The sequence below is a fragment of the Mirounga angustirostris genome, unplaced genomic scaffold, assembly GCF_029215605.1.
Source record: "Mirounga angustirostris isolate CCGP_5_RB_7025 unplaced genomic scaffold, mMirAng1.0.hap1 SCAF_3, whole genome shotgun sequence".
Taxonomy (NCBI): domain Eukaryota; kingdom Metazoa; phylum Chordata; class Mammalia; order Carnivora; family Phocidae; genus Mirounga; species Mirounga angustirostris.
This window is the reverse complement of record NW_026991711.1, coordinates 159,338,088-159,361,668: the sequence shown is the minus strand read 5'-3', so window position 1 is coordinate 159,361,668 and position 23,581 is coordinate 159,338,088. Positions and strand designations below refer to the sequence as shown.

The 23,581-nt window shown below is 38.2% G+C and overlaps 1 pseudogene; it reads left to right on the top strand.

Moving 5' to 3' along the window:
* Positions 1–15,481: 15,481 nt before the first annotated feature.
* On the top strand, positions 15,482–17,793 carry LOC135363797 (tigger transposable element-derived protein 1-like; annotated as a pseudogene).
* The last annotated feature ends 5,788 nt before the right edge of the window (positions 17,794–23,581 follow it).

Genomic DNA, 23,581 nt, shown 5'->3' with positions numbered 1-23,581 from the left:
AGAGGTCAAGGGCATGGAGAAATAATTGCCCTCAAAAATAGTTTAGTTGAATGAAGATTAATGAAATGCAAAGAAATAAAAATAGATTTCTTCTCAGGATAAAGTACTAATTAATTTATGAAATAAATAGTATTTATATTAATATTTTAAAGTATTTAAACTAATTAGTATTTAAACTAATATTTTAAAGTCAGGATAACCATTTACCTATGAACATTTCGGTAATGGGAAATTATATGTTCTTCAAGGCCAGTTGCTTTGTCATTCAAAATATCTCATCTATAATCTTTCCCATTGTTATAAACCTTCATGTGGGAGTTCCTTCTTATTTCACACCTAATTTCTGCACTGCTACTCACCTGGTCCCTCTGCGGCCAGACTCCTACCATATTCCTCTACCTACTGTTTTCCATAAAATACCACTTTCAGTGCATATTACCTCCCTCCTAAAATTTCTTTACTAGTTTCTCATTTCTGACCCCAATGAGACTGAACACAAATACTTTTTTATTCCCTTCATGTGGAATGTTAGTCTTATCTGTCTACTCAAATCCTTGAAGTCCAGGCTACCATGATCATCTGTACCTTGATGTCATACTCATTCTATTTTCCTTCACTAGGAACCTTCCTTTCCCCCTTTGGCTATACCAAGTGCTTTTAAATTCACCTGTATGTTCCCACGTCAAATCCCTTTATTCACGAAACAATCTTGGAATATTTTATTCTTCATTACCCTTCATTCCTTTCTACTCTAATGCTTGAGGCGGCTGTGAGTGTCTAAAACAGAGGTAAAAAAACCTCAAATACGTAATAAGGCCAGGCAGGTTATGCAAATGAGTGAAGTGGGCTAGAACAGAGAAGTGTGGAAAGAAGATCACGGCAATCCTGAGCGTGAGTACTGCCGTTCAACGGGACAGCCCCTCCTCAGATCATACCGACTGCTGCTGTGTGGGATGCCCACTCTTGCCTGATTTTCCAAAATGCAATCGGAAATCCAGATTTTTGTGTGGGAAATGTCCCTCTGCTCAAAACAAAGCATGTCTTCATGTGTGCAGGCTGAATTTGCCTGCAGGACCACCAGCTGTGGTCCCTGGATCCAGACGATTAATATTCCGCATTATATGATAGACTATGGACATACACACTCACTCACTTATATGTTTGATATTGGTTCATGAGAACTAAAGAGGCCTTCTCAAGTTCCCCATGAACTCTGTGAATATTTTCTGTATTCTAAAAATGAATAGTTTTATACTAAGTGTGTGGACAAACCACTTAACTATGTAAATGAGCCATCACATATGTTTGAAGATACCACCACTCTCTGATGACAGGTAAGCCTCATTATGAAGTAGTTACCACACTGTCCGAAGCAATAGAAATTTATCTCTTTTGAGGGTAGCAAGATCATAAATCTTTATTGATAGGAAAGTCACATTAGACCACATATTTAAATCCTGCCTCGATTTATTACTATTAATAATTAAGTCAATTTGTATCTGTCAGCAAATGTCAGATCTGTCACATCTAGTAGTATGGTTCAGATTATATTATTAGTAGCATGTACTTATAGGTAAAGTTTCCAACAGAATTTTCTTTCCCTGAGACAGACCTCTTTAGTAAGGTAAAGTGTCAGGCAAACTTATTAGATTTTGACATGCATAAGGTCTTGGAGATTTCAGCTAATATAACCAATCAGGTAATTTGTTATATCAAGTAATATAGTAATGTTTACTAATTTTAGAAATTCAGTACTATGGTAAATCTTTGATACATTCACATTTCTTTCTAATAAGCAGCTCATGTATCTATCCCCAGACCCTTACTTGTTGTATAAAGTTAAATTAATCAGGATCTCATCAAGCACGTTCATCTAGAAGAAAGATGAGGCTGGGCCACTTTCTGGGGAAGAAGATCACAAAGATGGATTTCTAAGAGGAAAAAACAATGGATTCTTTAGAAAAGATGTCTGGCCATGATATATTGATATATAAAGACAGCAAGACAGAACTGATGGGATCGAGAAGTCCCAGGAAGCCTGGTGCTGGGAAGGGAACAGAGCAGACGGCAGGTGTCAAGCACAGAAATGGAGACTGTGGGGCAGGGAAATGCAAGCTCTACACTGAGGCACCAGGTATCCAGCCAAGAATCTGGAGGCTTTGTGACCATGAAAGAACGGAAGGAGGGACACTAGGGCTGGCTGGGGCTGCACAGTACTCTCCTGGGTTGCAGTCCTAACCACACTGCTGGGGCATACTATGGGACTTGGCCTTCCACACCTCCATGCCACTTGCTGTGGAACAGTCCAGGCTTTGTCCCTGGGAAATGACAATTCCCTTGGTCTGGCAAAATAGCTGGACCATGTGGGACAACTCGGAGGGGCCACATTTTAGGACACAGGTGAGTACTAACTGTGGAAGACAATCTATAAGCATTTCGGCAGGCCCCGTTCAAATCGCAACTAGGCCAGCTGGCTGAGCTCCCCAACGTAAGCCCAAGCAGTGGTGTCCCACCACACACCAAACGGTACTGGGGGTGGCTCGGTGCTGGCTCAGCTCCCATGCTGGTAATGGACAGTGCTGGTTCAGAGGCCTTGGGAAACCGCTTCTGCTCAGTCTGCTCCTCCCTACCAGGTCAGTGCAGGTACTGAAGGCCTCGATGACCTCTCTTGTCACCCCTTCGAATTCCCCACTCCTCCCAGCATAAGATTGGCTTCTGTATGACCATTTGTGGATATTCTTTATGTCCTCTTCCTTTACTACTCGGCCTTTTGATTCTCAACATTTTCTGCTCTCAAAAAGCCCACTTCCTGCAGACAAAACTTTGGCTTCCTAACACAGGCTTAAATAGCCCATTTTGGAAGCCAAAAGCTGACCCCTGACTGTTTCTCTTTGTCACAAAAACCTAAAGCCGACCAAAGGAATAGATTCCTCCAACTAACCAGGGGGAGAATCACCTATCAGAATGTGTGGAAAATCAGAGCACACTAATCAGGACTTTTAAAGTATTCCTAGCATTCTTATTTGCTCTCCTGCCTCCTTTTTTAGATGGTAAGATCCTCCAGGACAAGTCATGTCTTATTTATCTTTAGAGCTTCAACCCTGGTACAGTGTCAGATGTCTACATGTTTCCCCCCGCCTTTTTTTAGTGAATTATTAGAATGAGAAATCGAAATTACAAAGATGTTTTGATCTGAGCTGGATTTTAAAAATTGTTGTATACTTATTTAAAGCAGGCTGATACTGACTTGCCTGTATCCTTCCATCCCACGGGTTTGGTTGGTGCACTTACCCTCTTTAATTCTTCTCAGACGAATAGTCCTATCTGCAAATGAGTATGAGACTGGGAACCTATAGTCCACTCACCAAACCATTTAGGAAAAAGTGAATATTCACATCCCAGTTATTTCCTACTATTTTCTGGGAAATACTTGCTGGGTGTGCGATGTTAATGCAGCATGAAGCAGCCCCCGACCTGCACGCCTCCACAAACTCTCTGGATCTCTCCCCTGTCCTACCTGCCAGTCATCTCCTGTGAGCAGGGCTCGGTTTAATTAGCAAAAGGGAATATTTCTTTTTGCAATGTAATTCAAGCCTGAGAAAGAGAAAGTGTTTGGATATAAGGCACAGAAAATAAGGTAGCATAAGACTAATCATAAAAGATCTGATTTAATTTCAGGGGTTCTTCCACAGACTAGACTTCTGAGACAGTCCCTTCATCCCCCATTTCTCACCTGGAGGACTCGCACAAAGCAGAGAGTGACCACAGACCTGGCAAGAGCAGAACCTGGGGACAGAGGGTGGGCGGTAAAGGGAAGGAGGGAACATGTGTGAGTGGGGGCTGGGAGTGCCAGCCTGACCATCCTTTTTCCCTAAATAAGAGCCCTAGTGCCTTTCTGGGTTGCGTTTGTTCTCTACCCAAGAAGCAAATTGAGAGAATCTGAGATGTATACATTTCCAATAGTTTCTAACTGAATTAATTTCATTACGATCTGGGAACTGTATGAATTGTGTATTAAATGACTACACTTACTTTCCCAGGCTCATAGGCCTTTCACTGGGGAGAGCTTGAGCCATATGGTAGGTGGGATCAAGGCAGGTCTACTCAGGCAAGCCGGTCTTTCTGAATCCAGACCAATTTTGTGTGGGAAAGCTGTAGGCATGGCTGGACGTACCCAGGTTCTAGAGTTCCACAGACCTCCACGCTTACTTGTTATGTGATACGGGGCAAAGTTCTGAAGATTTCCAAGTCTCAGTTTGCCCACAACTAATAATGACCTCCCTCACAAAGTTGTTAGAAGAACTAATTAATATACATTAGTGCCCGGTACACAGCAGAATTCTCTCCGTCAGAGAGGCAATTTGTAGCCGAACAGAAAAGCTCAGTGTTCTTCCAATTCCGAATTCTTGGCTGGGTGTTTCTTTGTCTAGCTTTTATTTTTTTTCCTCACATAGTTTACTTTTAAGGTAAGGAGAAGTTGACAGCTTTATGAAAAAAAAATCTGGGCATGAATTTTAATATTTAATTTACTTCCAAAATGCTTTAGGAAAAAAAATGCCTTCTTTTTGTAGAAAAGTTACATTCACATTGTGGTATGACTACCAATTCATATAGCAGATAAGTTGGTCTCTGTAGCAGTGGATAGGAATGTAAATGTGTTGAAATATCTGGCTTTGTCACTATGACAAAGAGATCACTTGACATTTTCTTTATTAACGTGATTTCAATATTTGTGATTTGAATTTGATATTCACCATCTTGAAGGAGTGACATCTTTTGATAAGGGAAAATGAGGGCGTTCTTTAGAGGAAAAAAACTTTTCTCAAGTTTGTTAAAATTGGTTTAATTATCAGTGTCAAATGCTGATGTGAAAATAAATTTTAGTATCATAGGTAAGATATGAATGGGATAATACAACTGAGCACTGAATCAGTAAAAATCTTTCTTTTCTACTTCTTACTATGTATGCTTTTAAAAATATTCCTCTCACTGAGGAAATGGTGACTTTTTAAAATACAGCAAATAAAAAAAAAAGAACTGACCTTAAGATTATGGTTTGTGAACTACAGAAACTTGCTAAAATGAAAAAAAAAAGCTATAAAAATCTTAACTGGTAAATTATTGGAGATTTACAAAAAGGTACATCTACAAAGATATATCTATAAATATATTTGTGGTGGCACCATTTAAATTTGAAAGAAAATAGAAACAATCTTAAATTTCCAAATCTGGAAGATTAGTTAAACGGATTATGTTGTATGTCCATATGATAAGATACCATGCTGCAGCCAAAAATCATTTCATAAAATACTTGTAAAGAATGGTAAATATTTACATTAAGTTATAATTCATTCAGCAAAAAGTTTGTATGTGGTACCACAATATCCCAGACTTTCCCAACCGGCACGGCCAAGAAATGGTCAGAGTTGTTCAACTTCAGACCCTCATGGCAAATCAGTCATCTAGTCACTTTCCTTGGTTCCCACTTGCTATATGATGCGGTCCTGCGAGGTTCCGTGTATTTGTCCATGCCGTTCACCTGCTGCCACCCACAGACTTCCCTAGAGGTCAGGTCTGGAATGTTAGGCTCCCGGATGTCAGTTCCTCCCCTCGCAGACCCGAGGATCTGCAGTTCTTACCCCCACACTGCCTCCTCGCTGCTGGGGGCTGCCGGAGGTGGATTACTGGAGACCTGGATCAGGTGGCAGTCGTACCCAATCTCTGAGGACCTTTTAGGAACAGCAACTGCCTGAATCACTTTTCCTAAAGAGAGAAATTGTGTTATGTTGCCCTCTTGCTAAAGACCTGGGCAGGCTTTGAACTCCACTTCCTTCTATGCTTGTCCTTGGTGAGGGCCTCTGCCATTTGCCAAATTTGGGTGGATTCTAAAGTACAAAGGAAGAGCCTCCTTGCACGGGCAATGTTCAGTCAGAGGCTCTATGGCAAAGCTGCCTGGGACCCATGATGACTAATTTTGGAGTTCCTGTTCTCTAATGTACAAGCAGCCCAGCCCGTCTCCCTAGTGTACCAGAATGACAAAGTCCTTGGCTTCAGTTTGGGGTCTAAATCATCAGAGGAAACTCTCGCACTTGCCGCCCTCATTATCATTTTTCCTTTCAGATGCTCCTCTGGGACTTTTCTGTCACCTGGCTTCACTCAGTGCCTTTGCATATATTAGATATGTTTTATTAACCTTGAACCACAAGGTGAAAGGTCTCATGGACTCAGTCCCTCTTCTCTCAAACTTGCTGGAAATGGGCAATCAAGAGTATCATAGGGGATCTGAATGCAATGATGTTCTGAGGAGTTTAGTTCATCTTTTCAATTTTATTCTTTGCAGAGAGGTCGCTGTGTGCACGTGTGCCCCTCAGATAAATCTTCATCTTGTGTAAAATGCACAAGATCCATTGCTATCTTACTTTTTTCCCCTCTTCCTTATATCTTTTTAGATGTGGAAGGATGTAAGGATATAATTTAGCTTACATTCTTTCAGCTATGGGTAGGCTTCATCCTGAACTCACTCTAGTTCAGAAACACCTTGCCATTTTAGGCAGGGACATAAATGGAGACTGCCTGTCTCTCCATCTACCCCCTATGGCTCCCAGACCTACAATTAAAATTTTTCTCTTATGACCCCATAAAAAAATCAAGTAGCCTATTTTTGTCCTAGATCAACATATCACGGGCTCTCCTCCATTCAAAGATCAGAAGATGAACCCAGCACATGCTTAAATCGTATTGGACCTTTGTGGTCCCAGATCTCTAAAACGTGGAACCATAATACCAAGGATGCTCATAATTAGCTCTCATGACTCTTGATGTTATCAAACATCCAAGAAGAAAAATTTCAATCCTGTAGTTGCTCATGGCTATTGGAGGCTGAGACTTACAAAACACGTTCTTAATTTCTTCCATCAGAGATCATCAGAGGTAGAAAAGCTGAATTAAGGACTCCAGGGGAAAAGGAAGAGGAAGGAGGGAGAGAGGGAGGGAGGGTGGGCAGGAAAGGAAGGGAAGGAGATAAAAGGTAAGGCAAAATGAGGTAAGGAAGAAGAAAGGAAAATCAAGGAGAGGCCTTTCTTGATCCCTGTAAAAAGCCAATGTAAGAGCAGAAACGTTCTCACAGAGAATCTTACCCTCAAGGTACTAACACCCAGGTTTTTGATCCTGGAGGGGGCATACTTTCCAAATGGTAGACTTAGAAAATCTACCATACCTCCCCAGAAGAAGTCCCTTTTTATTGAATTTATAACTCCACCAGCTAAACCTTAAATTCTGAATAATTAGGAATAACTTAGAATAACTCTTCAGAGTAAATCTAGATCACAAAAGGACAAAGATGGAAGAATGGCTTACATCAAACAGGATCCTATTCCATAAGAAAGCCTGAATATATCTTGAAATTGAAATACTTCTTATGGGAAGCAACCGTCTCTGAAAATCAAATCGCTTGGAGTGCTAAATTTGATACAAACATACATTTATTGAATTAAAAAGGCTATCTTTAGATTTCAGGGTCTCAAGAATGAAACTGTTAAAAAATACGCCGTTGAAATCATGGACGTTTCAACTGGTAACATTACGAAATGTAAAGAGCTTGTGTTTGACTATTTTTGCTAGCAAGTATTAATGTGTTTCTAGCCAGGAAAACAGGATGACATTGTAAATATCTGTATAAGGCTAAAAACTACAGACGGTTCCAGACTAACGACGGCTAGACTTAGAATTTTTCGACTCTACCATGGTGCGAAAGCAATAGGGATTCAGGAGAAACTACTTCAGATTCGGAATTTTGATCTTTTCCCAGGCTGGCCGTAGGTGGTACGCCATGCGCTCGGGATGCCGGGCGGCGGCCACGGCTCCTGGTCGCTCCGCAATCACAAGGGTCAACAACCCACACACTGACAACCGTCCTGTCCCCGTACGGCCGTTCCGTTTCTCACTTTCAGTACCAGAGTCAATAAATGACACAAAATATTCAACACGTTATTATAAAACCGGCTTCGTGTTGGATGACTTTGCCCAACGGTAGGCTAATGTAAGTGTTCTGAGCACATTTAAGGTAGGAGGTTGGTAGGGTAGGTGTATAAATGCATTTTTGACATGATATTTTCGACTTATGATGGATTTATTGGGACATAACCCCCGAGTGAGTTGAGAAAGGTCTGTATATTTAAATCAGTAATTCTTTCACCTGGCCCTGCTAGATTTGAAGTCAAAAAGAGAAAATGAACTTTGGGGTGAAAAAGAAAGAAAAACAACAACAAATAATCCCCGGGCTAAAGAATATATAAAAGATTGAGGCAGAGAGGAAAAAAGTGGCAGCTTTATATTTTTATCATTAGCAAAAGCCATGATTCTAGAAAAGTCGGAGTCGAATCAACTATTCCTCCCTTCTTGGTTAACGAATTATCTGTGCCTTTTAAATATCCCATGTTGATTAAAATATATTGTACACAAAAACTGCAAAAATTAATGCTTTGCCCTAAATTTAAGCACTATTGTTTTGTGTTCTGTTTTGTTTTTTTCTCTGTAGAGTCTAATGCAATTACTACAAAAAGATGTGGGAATGTTGAGCATGATATATTTTGATTGCATGAAGAAATTGGATTTCTACTTTAAGTATCTAAAGTTTTCTACTAATGTTTTATAAAATGTAGACATAACTGAAATCTATTACAATAAAGTATACTACAAGTAGAAAAACTGATTTTTTCTGAATTAGTTCTGGCAGGAATCTCTAAGTATATGATCCCTATTAAATTTTACTGATACATCCCCCTAATAGCTAGCTAGCTAGCTAGCTACGTATTTATATTCTATCTCAATAGACTCTAGGTTTTCTTTTTTTTTTTAAATTAGATTTTAGAAGTATGAATTATAGGAAGTCTGCTGAAAATTTTGAGTTCTTTGGTAGGGCTATCTTTAATTAAAATAAAGATTCATATATATACATATATACACAAATATTTATGTATTTTTTATATATTGCAAGTTATAGAAATTAAAATTATATCCTCTCATAATAAGAGTCCAAAGAGGATTTGGGATAAAAACTCAAGAGCTTGTATTTACACTTAGTTCTTTGGTAATCTAACTTTGACTATGAAATCATTTAGCTCTCTATTCCACAAACTTCATTATTACAATACATAGCACGAATATTGTGTTGATAAGGAATGTCGCATGGTGTAAAAAAGAAGAGTTTGTCATTTCGAAAAAGGAGCAAGATAAATTTAAAATCTTTAATATCAGAACCGGATTTAGAAAAGTTGCTATGTATTTGAATATATGAAAATATGATGGTTCTAATATCACTAGAAATTAGATAGTAGGAAGCAGATTTTCTTTTTTTGTGTGCCAGCCAGCACTGAAATATATAAATCTTGCACTTATAAATATACATTATCTCATTGTAGATGAACCAGATGGTGGTGAAATGAAACTCGTGTACAAAATTTTGGATACTGAGCTGCTCGAGTTTTCCTAGCATCGCAAGGTAGAATGGGCGTGTGGACTTCACCCTCTTCCACGAGGTGCGCTCTGCCACCAAGAAAGGACGAGGGGCTTAAAACAGTCACCTTGTGAGAACTCTAAACCATCAGCTTTACAAATGCAAATGTCTTTAAATTGAAAATGAACTGAAATTATTGAAAGAACTATCCAGGGAAGCTCTTTGATGGCAAAACTGAGTGAGAATTTGTGAATGAGTCAAGAACAGAGAAATAGGACCGTGTGTACCTGGTAGCAGTGACATACGGGCTCTAGGGGTGGAGGTTTTGGAAGTGGGATAACCTGGGTTCAGGCAGGAAGTGTGCGTAGCCTGAAAAAATTTAGAAACAATAATACGAGTGACTAAAAGTTGGTCTGCTTTTTTTTTTCTTTTTTAAGATTTTATTTATTTGACAGAGAGAGACACAGCGAGAGAGGGAACACAAGCAGGGGGAGTGGAGAGGGAGAAGCAGGCTCCCCACTGCACAGGGAGCCCAATGCGGGGCTCAATCCCAGGACCCTGGGATCATGACCTGAGCTGAAGGCAGACACTTAACCGACTGAGCCACCCAGGCATCCCAGTTGGTCTGCTTTTTATTGTAACTGTGTATAAGCGGTTTTAACCATGTTAATGAGAAGATGTTTCTCCCATGGGGCAGACGGCTCCCACTGTCCTCCCCTACCTTGGTATACCACTCCCTAGTGGGGTGCATTTGAAGAACAGCGAAGACTACATAGAAAACCTTGAGCTTGATTCAAGAGTGTCATTGGCATTGTTATTTTGAAAAAAAATTTTAAAGATCATCAGATAAGTACTTCTGTTTATTTTCTCACAGAACTAAGATTTTGATATAAAAAGGAATGGGGATATAATTTTAGAATTAAAAAAGTATAGAAATGCTGTTCTTAGAACTGAGTAGTAAACATCAATATGTCTGTATTTCCTGAGCTTTGGCCAGTGATAAGATCCAGAAGCAATGTTCTAGTGTCTAGCTAGTTAAATTATTATCTCTGATGCTTTTTCTTTTTCCTACTGAAACCTAGGCTTTTAAATCTGGAGCAGGGACACTGTGAGTCTAGAACAACTAGTACTAGAAAGCAAAACATTTTTCAAAGATTCATGGGGCCACATCAGAAGGGCACAAGTGCTAAGCTCAGGGGCTCCAAGGCTGAAATTGCTAGAATGTGAGCATCCAGGAGAATATTAATTATAGCCGACTGAAAACCATGAAATTTCTGAAAAGCCACACTCTACAACATTACACAAGAAGAGAAAAGTTAATCTGAAATATTCTAAAGAAAGAGAATAAAACACACTCTTATTAAATCTTGTCACTGGGTCATGTTGGTATTTTTAATTCATTTATTGTATCAGTGAATAATACAGAAATTAATGAATGTCAAATAAGTCTGTAAGAAGGCATTTCTGACTAAAGGGGACATGTCATTAAAATGACCCCAAAAGTTGTGACAACCAGCAAGGCAAAGCCATTAAATTAAAATTTAATCAAATATCTTTTCAAATATCCATATGAATTACATTTTCCTAAGAATATAAAAAATGGGAAAATCTACTAAGTTCTAAGTTTAAATAATTTAAAAGTTATTTACAGTTAAAAGGAAAATTCATTTGTATGAGTTAGGAATCAAAATGCTATATTGACTCAAATGATCATATAGGGCAGGCAGGCACCATAGGGTTCTGTGAGCAGACAGAACGAGGTAATGTGTTTAAGCAGAGCCCAGGGAAATGAGCAAAAGATATACTTCTTTTGTGAGTTACAGAACCGCTGATACAACAGTTATAGAGTTCAGGGATGCTCATAAGGGTCATGAGTAAAGATCTTCTTGACATCTTAGTCCAAATATCAGGTAATTACCTTAGTTACCTGCAATGGTAAATCTTTTCCTTATGTCAAACAGCTCCCAACTCTTAGAGGATTTGAATGTAACATTAAAAAAACCCACAAAACTTTAAAGAACTCAAAGCTCTAACATTAATACACTTTAATTAAGAAGTAATCTGTGTATCATATGATCTCACTGATATGAGGAATTCTTAATCGCAGGAAACAAACTGAGGGTTGCTGGAGTGGGGGGTGGGGTGGGAGGGATGGGGTGACTGGGTGATAGACACTGGGGAGGGTATGTGCTCTGGTAAGCGCTGTGAATTGTGCAAGACTGTTGAATCTCAGATCTGTACCTCTGAAACAAATAATGCAATATATGTTAAGAAAAAAAAAAAAAGAAGAAGAAGAAGGTAGCAGGAGGGGAAGAATGAAGCGGGGGAAATCGGAGGGGTAGACGAACCATGAGAGACGATGGACTCTGAAAAACAAACAGGGTTCTAGAGGGGAGGGGGGTGGGAGGGTGGGTTAGCCTGGTGGTGGGTATTGAGGAGGGCACATTCTGCATGGAGCACTGGGTGTTATGCACAAACAATGAATCATGGAACACTTCATCTAAAACTAATGATGTAATGTATGGGGATTAACATAAGAATAAAAAAAAAAGAAGTAATCTGTGTATATTTTCTATTTTGTGTAATTATGAACTAAAATGAGTTATCATCTTAGGGTAAATCTAATGTGAAATAAGTAGTTGAATAATTGACTTAGACTTATGATTTTAAATTAGAATCCTACGAATTTTATGTTCAGTATTAAAGCTTTTGAAAGAACTTAAGCTCTGCCCTATTTACAAATGTATTAAAGTTATAATAATTACTCTTAAGGAAGGCCTTATGTGAATTACTTAACAATTTAATTGAAGGAGTTAAAAAGGAAATCAGCTTAATAAATACAACTTAAAATATTCTAATATATGTGATAAATTAAGTTTGTACATGGGACCAACTAACTATTGCTTAAAATTTCCTGAAAGGAAATTATTCACATATTAGAATAAGCAGACTTTATAAAAGTAAAAGCATAGGAAAGAACCCCTATTTTTCTTTTTTTTTTAACATCCCTCTCTGAGTTTAAGCCTAAAGGAGAAAGAAAAAAACCCCATGGCATCACAGGAGACAGAGAGAATGCCACAGAGAAGCCTAGGAGAACTGCCTGTGTGCCCCAAACCCCTCACCATCCACGACCCCCTCTCAGTCCCTGGAGCCCTAGCCCCGGCTGCCATAACAAACAGAACCTCATGCTGTGAAAAATCCAGTTAGAAAACATGTTAAAGTCTTAGGAAAAAACCTAAGGTTTTACTGAGCAAACACTGTGCATGCCTCCTTATGTAGGTTATCCCCTCCCCACCTCCATCCACCTGTCCCTTATAAGTTGCTTTTTGCAGTTTGCTAACTTGAGACTCCATGATCTCCCCTGCCTCCAGCCATCAGTTGAATTGGACGGGTATTATTATTAAGTGGAAATGTGTTCAAAAGGAAGCCTGAAAGTTGATGGGTTAAGGAACTGCATTGTGGTGGTCAGACAGCCTCGAAGGTAAACACTCATCCTTCCTTCCTATAAAATAATTATTCATAAATTTGTTATTCTAGCTTTACAGAGGAATATGTGGTATTTTTTTTCCCCACAATAATGTCTGTGTGAATATATGTATCAATACCCACTTTCCATCTGCAAAGAAATTAAGGCCACTGTGAGCTTGTGGCATAAACTTTAAGAAAACAATACAAACAGGATATTCACAGATAAGAGCTGATTCTATATCTAGGCATGTGCTTCTTCATTTCTTGCATTTCTCAAGCTGTTAGATGAAGCCATTACAAAACTCTCATGATCCATCTTGTTCCACTCAGTGACATGGTGTGACCTCGTGTGACCTTGTGTAGGTCACTTAACCTCCACGAGCCTCATCGAATTGATCAGTAAAGTGGAGTGAATAATTCCTAACTCACAGAGTGGTCGTGAAAATGTAAAGACAAGATAACAAACGTTAACATCTACAACAGGGGACCATTGACGTGTTGATGGTGCCCAAAAACCATTAGCTCGTTTTATTGGTAGAAGTTGAATACAGAATCTTAGAGAAAAATAACTGACTGAGCATCTGTGGTTGAAGCCCCAGACTAGGTGCTTTACGTACAGGCTCTCATTTAGTCACGATAACAACTGTGGGAAACTATTATTATCTCCCTCTGCAAATGAGAAGCCTGAGGCTCCAAGAAGTATGTGAATTTCCAAAGGCCAAATAGCTCCTCAAGGACAGGGTTAGGACGGGATTCTAGTTCCGTCAAGTTCCAGAAATGGCTCTTCCAGCCTTTCCGTCTGGAAACTGAATCGGAGAAAGAGGTCAATGGGGAGGACAACTGGCAGGAACAGACTGCACAGAGCACAGATTACAGTCCTGTTGGGGGAGCCAGTGAGATTGGAGTCAGAGGGTGCCCCGCAGTCCAAGTCACAGGACCAAGGAAGGGGACAGATGTTTTGTCTTACCCTGGAGTTCTTAGCCTGAAGTCATCATGGCCATGATGGCCAGTAGTAAGACTATATTATTATACTCAGGCCATTTTGAAGACATGTAGAGACATTTTTGAGTCCCCATTCTATACCATATCAAACATGTTAAAATGCTTCTAATTCTATGACAAATGAAACACTTAGCAAACTTTTGAAAGATATTTTTGTTTTTGAGATTTAGGCTCTGAGTCATGTTTAATTTATAGTAGGCTATGAGTCCTCCAAAATCATCAAGCATACACTCAGGATTCTTGTGACCTGAATCATAAGACATGGGCCTACAGATTTATTCCAAATGTAATGATAGTTTAATAAAGAGTCAACTTAAATATTAACAACTTTGGCAGGTTTTGTATTTTTGACATTTAATGAATGTTTATTAAGTTAAAATTTCCTATTATTTTAATATTGTGGAGCCAATTTTTTTAGGGTTTTAGAGCCATACTTTCCAGTATAGTGGCCACTAGCTGCATATGTCTATTGAGACCTGGAATATGGCTGGTGGGAATTGAGGTATGCTGCAAGTATGCAACATACACTGGACTTCAATGACTTAGTACAAAAAAGATGTAAAATTTCTCATTAATTTTTATACTTATTACCTAGTGAAATATTTTTGACATATTGTCATAATATATATCATTATAATTAATTTCATCTTTTAAAAAAACTTTTTAGAGGTGCCCACTAGAAAATTTAACCTTCCATACGTGGCTTGCATTGTATTTCTACAGGATACCATTGCTCTATTCATGGATCATAATGTCCAATGGTTAAAATGGTCCTGACCCTATACATGAAAGTTTACTACATTTGACCTCACCTTTACCTTGAGAATCTGCATACATTTTGGCATGTAGATTTCTCTCACTACCAATATTAAAAACACTAAGAAATATATGTATTATTTTATTAACTCTATAAAGAAGTTTTAATTTATAGCTTAATTTCCACAGCATCTATATTTTAGAGAGAAAAACAAATATTTCACACACATACACACACATACACACACACGAATTTCATACTTATTCCTTTCTGCACAGTTTGAAACTAGATTTACTTATTCGGAATGTATGCAAACATAATGGGTTTTTACTTAGTTTTCAACATTTAATGAATGTCTGTTGTTTGTTATAAGCACTTACTTGCACAAGCATACCTCATTTTTTTGCACTTCACTTCATTGTGCTTTGCAAATATTGCATTTTTTACAAATGGAAGCTTTGTAGCAACCGTGCTTCTGGCAAGTCTATCTGTGCCATTTTCCCAATAGCATTTGCTCATTGTATGTGTCTGTGTCACATTTCAGTAATTCTTGCAATATTTCACTTTTTCATTATTACTGTATTTATTCTCATGATCTGTGATCCGTGATCTTTGATGCTGCTATTGTCATTGGGGCACCATGAAGCATGCTCATGCAAGACACAAACTTAATCAATAAATGTGTGGCTTCTGACTGGTCCACTGACCGACAGTTCTGCCGTCTTTCTCCCTCTCCTCGGGCCTCCCTATTCCCTGAGACGCAACAATGTTGATATTAGACCCATTAATAAAACACTACAATGGACTCTAAGTGTTCAAGTGAAAGGAAGAGTCACATGTCTCTCACTTTAAATCCAAACCTAGACATGATTACGCTTAGTGAAGAAGGCATGTCAAAAGCCAAGAAAGGCCAAAACCAGGCCTCTTGTGTCAAACAGTTAGCCAAGTAGTGAATTCAAAGGAAAGTTTCTCGAGGGAAACTAAAAGTGCAACTCCAGTGAACACATGAATGATAAAGCGAAACAGCCTTATTGCTGATATGGAGGAAGTTTTAGTGGTCTGGATGGAAGATCAAACCAGCCACAACATTCCCTTAAACCAAAGCCTAATCCAGAGCAAGGGCCTAACTCTCTTTATTTCTATGAAGGCTTATAGAGGTGAGGAAGCTGGTTCATGAGGTTTGAGGAAAGAAGCCATCTCTAGTATGTAAAAGCAAGTGCTAATATCGAAGCTGCAGCAAGTTCTCCAGAAGATCCAGCAAAGATCATTAATGAAGTTGACTACACTAAACAACAGATTTGCAGTATATATGAAATAGCCTTCTGTTGGAAAAAGGTGCCATCTAGGACTTTCATAGCTAGACGGAAGTCAATGCCTGGTTTCAAAACTTCAAAGCACAAGCCAATTCTTTTGTTAGGGGCTAATGCCTTTACCTTTAAGTGGATTTTAAGTGGAAACCAATGCTTGCTGACCATTCTGAAAATCCTAGGGCCCTTAAGAATTATGTTAAGGCTGTGCTCTATATATGGGACAAAAAAGCCTAGATGACAGCTCATCTGTTTATAACATGGTTTGCTGAATATTTTAAGCCCACTGTTGAGACCTACTGTTCAGAAAAAAAGATTCTTTTCAAAATATTACTGCTCATTGATAATGTGCATGGTCTCCCAAGAGCTCTGATGGAGATGTATCATGAGATTAATGTTATTTTTATGCAGAATAACACAACATCGATTCTGCAGCCCATGGATCAAGAAGCCATTTCAACTTATAAGTCTTATTATTTAAGAAATATGTTTCATAAGGCTATAGTTGCCATAGACAGTGATTCATCTGATGGATCTGGGCAAAGTAAATTGAAAACTTTTTGGAAAGAATTCACCATTCTAGATGTCATTAAGAACATTTGTGAGCCATGGGAAGGAGTCAAAATATCAACACTAAGAGGAGTTTGAAGGAAGTTGATTCCAACCCTCATTGATGAATTTGAGGGGTTCAAGCCTTTAGAGGCTTGCTGATGTGGTAGAAATAGCAAGAGAACTCGAATTAGAAGTGGAGTCTGAAGATGGGACTGAATTGCTGCAATCTCGTAAAATTCAAACAGATGATGAGTTGCTTCTTATAGATGAACAAAGAAAGTGGTTTCTTGAGATGGGATTGAGATAGAATAGGAACAGGACCCAGGGCCCCTCCCCAAACCCTAATGTGATGCAACTATTACATAAAAAGAAAATGCCTTAAAAGAAAACTCATAAGTCTGAGTCTCTTGAGCAATGCACCTTATAGGTAACGCAGAAAACCCTATGTCAGCTTAAAGGAGGGAGTCAGCCGACCAAAAGAACTAGTGAAATCTAGACCAAACCAGTCTGCCCCAGGACAGACTCCCAATGCTGGTATTAGAATATGCACAGTGACTACTGGGAGTACATTGGAGTTATACTTCCCTTATTAAAACACTAAAAATCACGCCCAGCGGTGGAGATTTAACATGTTAATGAGGCATGCAACATATGGCAAAGCATGAAAATATGCAAGTGCCAAGAGATAGCCCACCTCTCCATGCTTAAATGTCACCCCCCGCCCCAAGCCTTTTAAAAACTCACTCTGACCTCTCCAGGGAACCAGCCTGAGGGTTCTTTCCTCTGTGCTCTCTCTCATGGTCAAGCATAAGCCCCAATAAAGCCTTGTCTGAAAGCTCCCCTCTTGTCAATTTTTATTGATTAGGGACCCCCCTACGGGCCCAGGTTGGTAACATAATCTATTCCTGGTGAAGATGCTATGAAGATTGTTGAAATGACAACACAATTTAGAATATTGCTTAAACCTAGTTGATAAAGCAGTTGCGGGGTTTGAGAGGATTGACTCCAATTTTGAAAGAAGTTCTACTGGGGGTAAAATGCTATCAAACAGCATCATATCCTACAGAGTAATTGTTCATGAAGGGAAGAATCAATCGATGTGGCAAACTTCATTGCCTTATTTTAAAAAATTGCCAAAGCCACCCCAGCCTTCAGCAACCACCACCCTGATCGGTCAGCAGCCGTCAACATCAAGGCAAGACCTTCCCCCAGCAAAAACATTGTAATTCACTGAGAGCTCAGATGATAGTTAGCAACTTTTAGCCATATTTTTAAATTGAGGTATGAAGATTTTTTAGATCTAATGCTGTGAACAAACTTAAGAGATGCTGGTATTGTGTAAACATAAATTTTATATGCACTGGAAAACAAAACAAAACAAAAATCATTTGACTTGCTTTATTGAGATGTTTTCTTTATTATGGTGGTCTGGAACTGAAGCGGACATATCTCCAAGGTAGGCCTGTATTAAGTTATTAAGCCCCCAAACTATAAGCTAAGCACTATTCCTCGTCTCATAATGTAGAGAGGGAGATGGAAGCAGTAAGAGGTTCGTAACTTGCCATGATCACATGGCTAAGAGTTAAATGGACCTGGGATTCAAAACCAGGCAATCTGGCTCCAGAACCTCCACTTCTACCATTATGCAACTCTCCCTCTTATTGTTGACAGTTCTTCACTTTCTAAAATGAAAAGCAGAGTGATTTAAATTAAGATATGGTGATTATTTATGACATAAGAAGTTTCTGTAATCATCTGAAGAATTTGGATACTGCACCTTTTTCATTCCCCTGTAAAAAAAAAATCTCTCCTTTGGCATTATCCTCTGGATCTGCTTCAGGGTCACCAGGACGAGTACGGACGTTCCACTGACATCATAAGATCAAATGGTTTACCAGAATTTGCATGCTGCATGCCTTCTAAACAAAGCCAGCTGACACTATTTAGGTCTCTTTCTTAAAACCTTTTTTTTTTTTTTTTTTTAATTTAACAAAACACATCTTGCCGACAACCTAGATGCCAATTTCATGTGTATTAAAATCTCAGCATTCCTTTGAAGGATTATAATGGGAATGCTGGCAAACCCTTCCCTGCATCAGGTTTGGGTGGGTGGTACTACTGTATATATCTGTTGTCATGGCATATTTGTGCAATAAAATTAAAATCTTGGTCAGGAATCAGATAGAAGCTTGATATTTTTGATTCACTCTTCTCTGTTATTGCTTATCATCCTAGAAGATGTATATTTTTTTGGCATCTTGAAAACAAGGAGTCTGGTTCCTATTTCTTTAGGCTATATAAATATACCCTGTTTATAATAAAATGATGGGCAAATATACATAAAGTTGGAAAACATGACCACAGAAAACATTTTTTTCTCTCTTTACTAAACACCCTGATACACTTTTATTATTGCTAAACTTTTGCCCATGGCCAAAAGAACATTCTTCACATTTTAGCAGACTCAGAGATTTCTTTCATGTGGTCTGAATATATTCTATCGTAGATATTATTGTGGTTATAAAAATATCAAAGCTCATATTTTACAAACATACAATACTGTAATATATGTTCTAGCACTTGTGGTAATATAACCATATTTTCTTTTTTTTACAATTATAAGTATTTCAATGTTTTACCTTGCAAAACAGTGAACTTTTAAGACAACAAAGTGGAAAGGAGAGTCAGGAAGATAGGGATTTGAGTCTAGGTCTTTCCATTTACTAGCTATGTAACTTTGAACAAGCCTTTTAACCGCCCTGATTCTCAGATTCCTTACATTTATAGGGGGACAATAATATCTACTTCCCAGGGTGTTTGTGAAATATATAGAATTGACAAAAATGAAAAACCTCACATACTGGATACTGAATAAATAATACCTCCCATGCCTCATCTCTTCTTTCACCAATTCAGCAAGTTCAGTTTAAGGCAATTTATATGTGAATGAATAGTTATTTTCAATTTTGAAAACTACATATAAATCACACTAAGAAACATATTATTCTTCCTATTTTTAAAAAACAAACCTGTTTTTCATAGAGATTTAAAATTTTTCTATTTCCTTTCTACATCTTCTGACTAGTTTCATATTTTAGGAAGGCATTAGTAGTACCATGGCTTTTAGGTAACAGGTTCCTAGAGGACAGAAAGACTAATTTTAAATATTAAATCATAACATTCATGCATCAATTACTATTTTCTTCTACTCTTGGGTTTCTTGTGAATGATTCTCTCTTAATTGCTACGATTAGATTATAATTTAGCAAATTATATTTACGATGTAAATTGTAGATGGATCTCTGATTGTAGCAGACACTCTTGGTGCCTGGCATCTTATCCCCTGGGCTACTTTTAATTTTAGCCATAATTTTATATTTCTGCACAGTGTCCCACCTAAAACAAGTGCGCCATCTCTGCTTTCTGCCTGCCAAGGCAGGAAAGCCACTGGAAAACCTACTTGACTTGTGCATCTGCTAGACCTAGAGGTCTACAAGAGTTATCAACACCCATTCCCAGGCAACCCTCAACCAGTGGGGGATGGAAAGCATTTGGTACATGCCCTAGGCTTCTATTTTTCCCAATACATTTTGTACCCTCCGCAGCAATACTGATGGAATCAAGCCCTTGTGTCTACAGCAGCCATGTACCCAATCTGCTCTTTGACTGGTGTTTCCTCCTTCCCTACCTAGCTCTCTTGGCTCCCTCTCCTACTTCTTTGGATGGCTTCCCAAATAAACTACCTTACCTTGGGCTCTGCTTTCAAAGGAACCTAGTCTAAGACTGACTTTGCAGCTAGCCTCTTAAAATGCTTAATGGTTCCTTTCTCCCTCTAGGATGACCCAAACTCTTCAAAATAATCAAGGAAAATGCTTCAGGATCTAACCTATACTTAATGTCCTACTGGCTGTCCCACATGCTTCCTAAACTAGCAGCATTCAGCAACTTGTCTATTCTACACTATTCTGTGTTCTTACAGGCTGTTGCATCTTTACAGATGCTTTCTTGGCTGAGAAAATTCTTTCCTCCCTTATTTGTCCTTTATCCTCAGTTCACTAGTACCACCCCCACCAATGGCCCGATCAAATATTTCTATGCGCACACATACTTCCATCATATTCACCATTCTGTTATACCCTAATTGTAGCTTCTGATCTAGGAAAAGGCAAAAATTGGTTGGCAAATATCACTCCTCAATTCCTGAGCACTATCAATGAGAAAGGAATTCACTTTGAGGGGAAACAGCATTAGGTGGAACAAACTTGCCATTGGTGATAAACCATGTTGGAAATGAGAAAGAATCTATTTGTTACCCTGTGGCTCTGGATGGGATGGAATCCAACTGGTGGATTGGTGGAAAAGTGGTTGTCACCTGACCCAGTTTTTTAAATTAATGACAAAATTCTGGGAAAAGGAAAGTTGTAATAGAGATTGAGTTAAATAAAAGTATATCACTGGATATTTTGAAAAAAAAAACTGGGGGTACACAGCAGTGGGGTGGGATGGGGTAGGAGATATATATATATATATCAGCTAGTTTTATACATTGGGAGGGGTTGGTCAGGGTCCTTTATCACGATGATCTGTAGTAGACTGATAGATTTATCAAATAAAAATGGAATTTGAATTTCAGACAAACATCAATTTTTAAAGTGTAAACTGCAAGGGACATACTTATACTAAAAAAAGTATCCATTCATCTGAAATGTACAATTAACTGGACATCTTGTATTTTATCTGGTAACCCTATCTGGGAGCCTGGGAATCATGGGAATATTCATGTAGAAAAGAGACTCACAGCTCTAAGTCTCCAGTCTCTTATTTGGAGCCTTTGACATAAAGGGCCTCAAGGAGGCCACAATTGGAGCAATCTAGCTGGTGGACTAGAACAAAAAGCAACCACTTCTGGGTGTTTTGGGGTTTTTTTTTTTAGACCATATCATAATACCCAAACGGGCCTGGGAAATAACTTTGTGCTTATCCCTCCCTCTTACTAGACTATGAACCCTTAAGAGCAGGTACTATGTGGTTTTCATTTAATATCACCACCATCAGGTAGAGTGTTTGGCATGTAGTAGGTATTATTATATGCATATACAAATAAAGTTGCATATTTAGTATATAATGTATATTAATATTTATGAAATATGTTAATATATATTGTGTGATAATTACTATCTCAATGAAGGGAATTTCTGGTAAGTTATCTACTTGATAAGAATTATTTATTAGCACTTAGTGTCAGGATTCAGATTTTACTAGTTATCCGTCTCCATTGTAGCTCCTATATCAAAACATTTATTCTAAGAATTGAAAGGTACCTATTTTAAAACAAATTCTGTATTTTTCCTTTTTATTCTTCCAATATGATTAAGTTAAATATTTTAAAAAATATTGATTTGGCTTCATCTGGATCCTTACTCTGTAATGGGAAAAATCACCTGCATGCCTTACTCTTTTCCTGCCATGGATGCATGGTACTGACTTGGGGAATCTTCTTTTTTAACATTCCATGTGGTTGTCTTAAAAAACCCACAAAAGCTATTTTCCAAACAATTGGCCAATATTAAAATAATAAAGTCATTAGTGAGAGGCAAAAGACCAGAACAACCAACAAAATATTGAAAGAGAAGAACAAAGTTGGAGGACTGATACTACCTGACCTCAAACTATAAAGCTACAGTAATCAAGACTGTGGTGCTGGTGAAAAAAAAAAAAAAAGACAAATAGATCAATGGAACAGAATGAAGAGCCTGGAAATAGACCCACATATAGGCAATTGGTTTTTGACAAAGGAACAAAGACAATACAATGGAGCAAAGACAGCCTCTTCAACAAATGACTCTGGAACAACTAGATACCTACATGTAAAAAATTGAATCTTGACCCAGACCTTACACTCTTCACAAAAATTAACTCAGATCACAGACCTAAGTGTAAAATGCAAAACTATAAAATTCCTAGAATATAATAGGAAAAAACCCAGATGCCCTTGGGTATGGCGATCACTTTTTAGATACAACACCAAAGGCATGATCCATGAAGGAAATAATTGATAAGCTGGATTCATTTAAATTGAAAGCTTATGCTCTGTCATAGACAATGCCAAGAGAATGAGAAGACAAACCACAGACTGGGAGAAAATATTTGCAAAAGGAACATCTGATAAAGGACTCTTATCCAAAATATATGACAAACTCTTAAAACTCAACAATAAGAAAACAACCCAATTTTTAAAATGGGCCAAAGACCTTAACAGACACTTCACCAAAGAATATATACAAATGGAAAATCAGCATATGAGAAAATGCTCTACATCAGATGTCATCAGGGAAATGCAAATTAAAACAATGGGATGCCATTAGACATCTATTAGAATGGCCAAAATCTGGAACACTGACAACACCAAATGCTAATGAGGATGTGGAGCAACAGAAACTCATTCGCTGCTGGTGGGAATGCAAAATGGTATAGCCTCTTTGGATTACAGTTTGGCAGTTTCTTACAAATCTGAACATACTCTTACTATATGATCCAGGAATTGCATTCCTTGGCATTTACCCAAAGGAGCTGAAGACTTAGGTCCACATAAAAACATGCACATGGCTATTTATAGCACCTTTATTCATAATCACCCAAACTTGGAAGGAGCAAAGATATCCTTCAGCAAGTTAATGAATAAAAACTGTGATACATCATGTAGTGGAATATTATTCAGCACTAAAAAGAAATGAGTTATCAAGCAATGAAAAGACATGGAGAAACCTTAAATGTATAGTACGAAGTGAAAGCAGCCAATCTGAAAGGCTACATACTGCTTGATTCCAACAATATGACGTTCTGGAAAAGGCATGACTGTGGAGACAGTAAAAAGATCAGGGGTTGGCTGGGGGGAGGGATGAATAGGTAGAACACAGGGGATTTTTAGGGCAGAGAAAATACTCTGTATGATACCATAATGATGGATTACACATTTGTCATTATACATTTGTCAAAACCCATAGAATGTACAACAAGAATGAACTCTAAAGTAAGCTATGG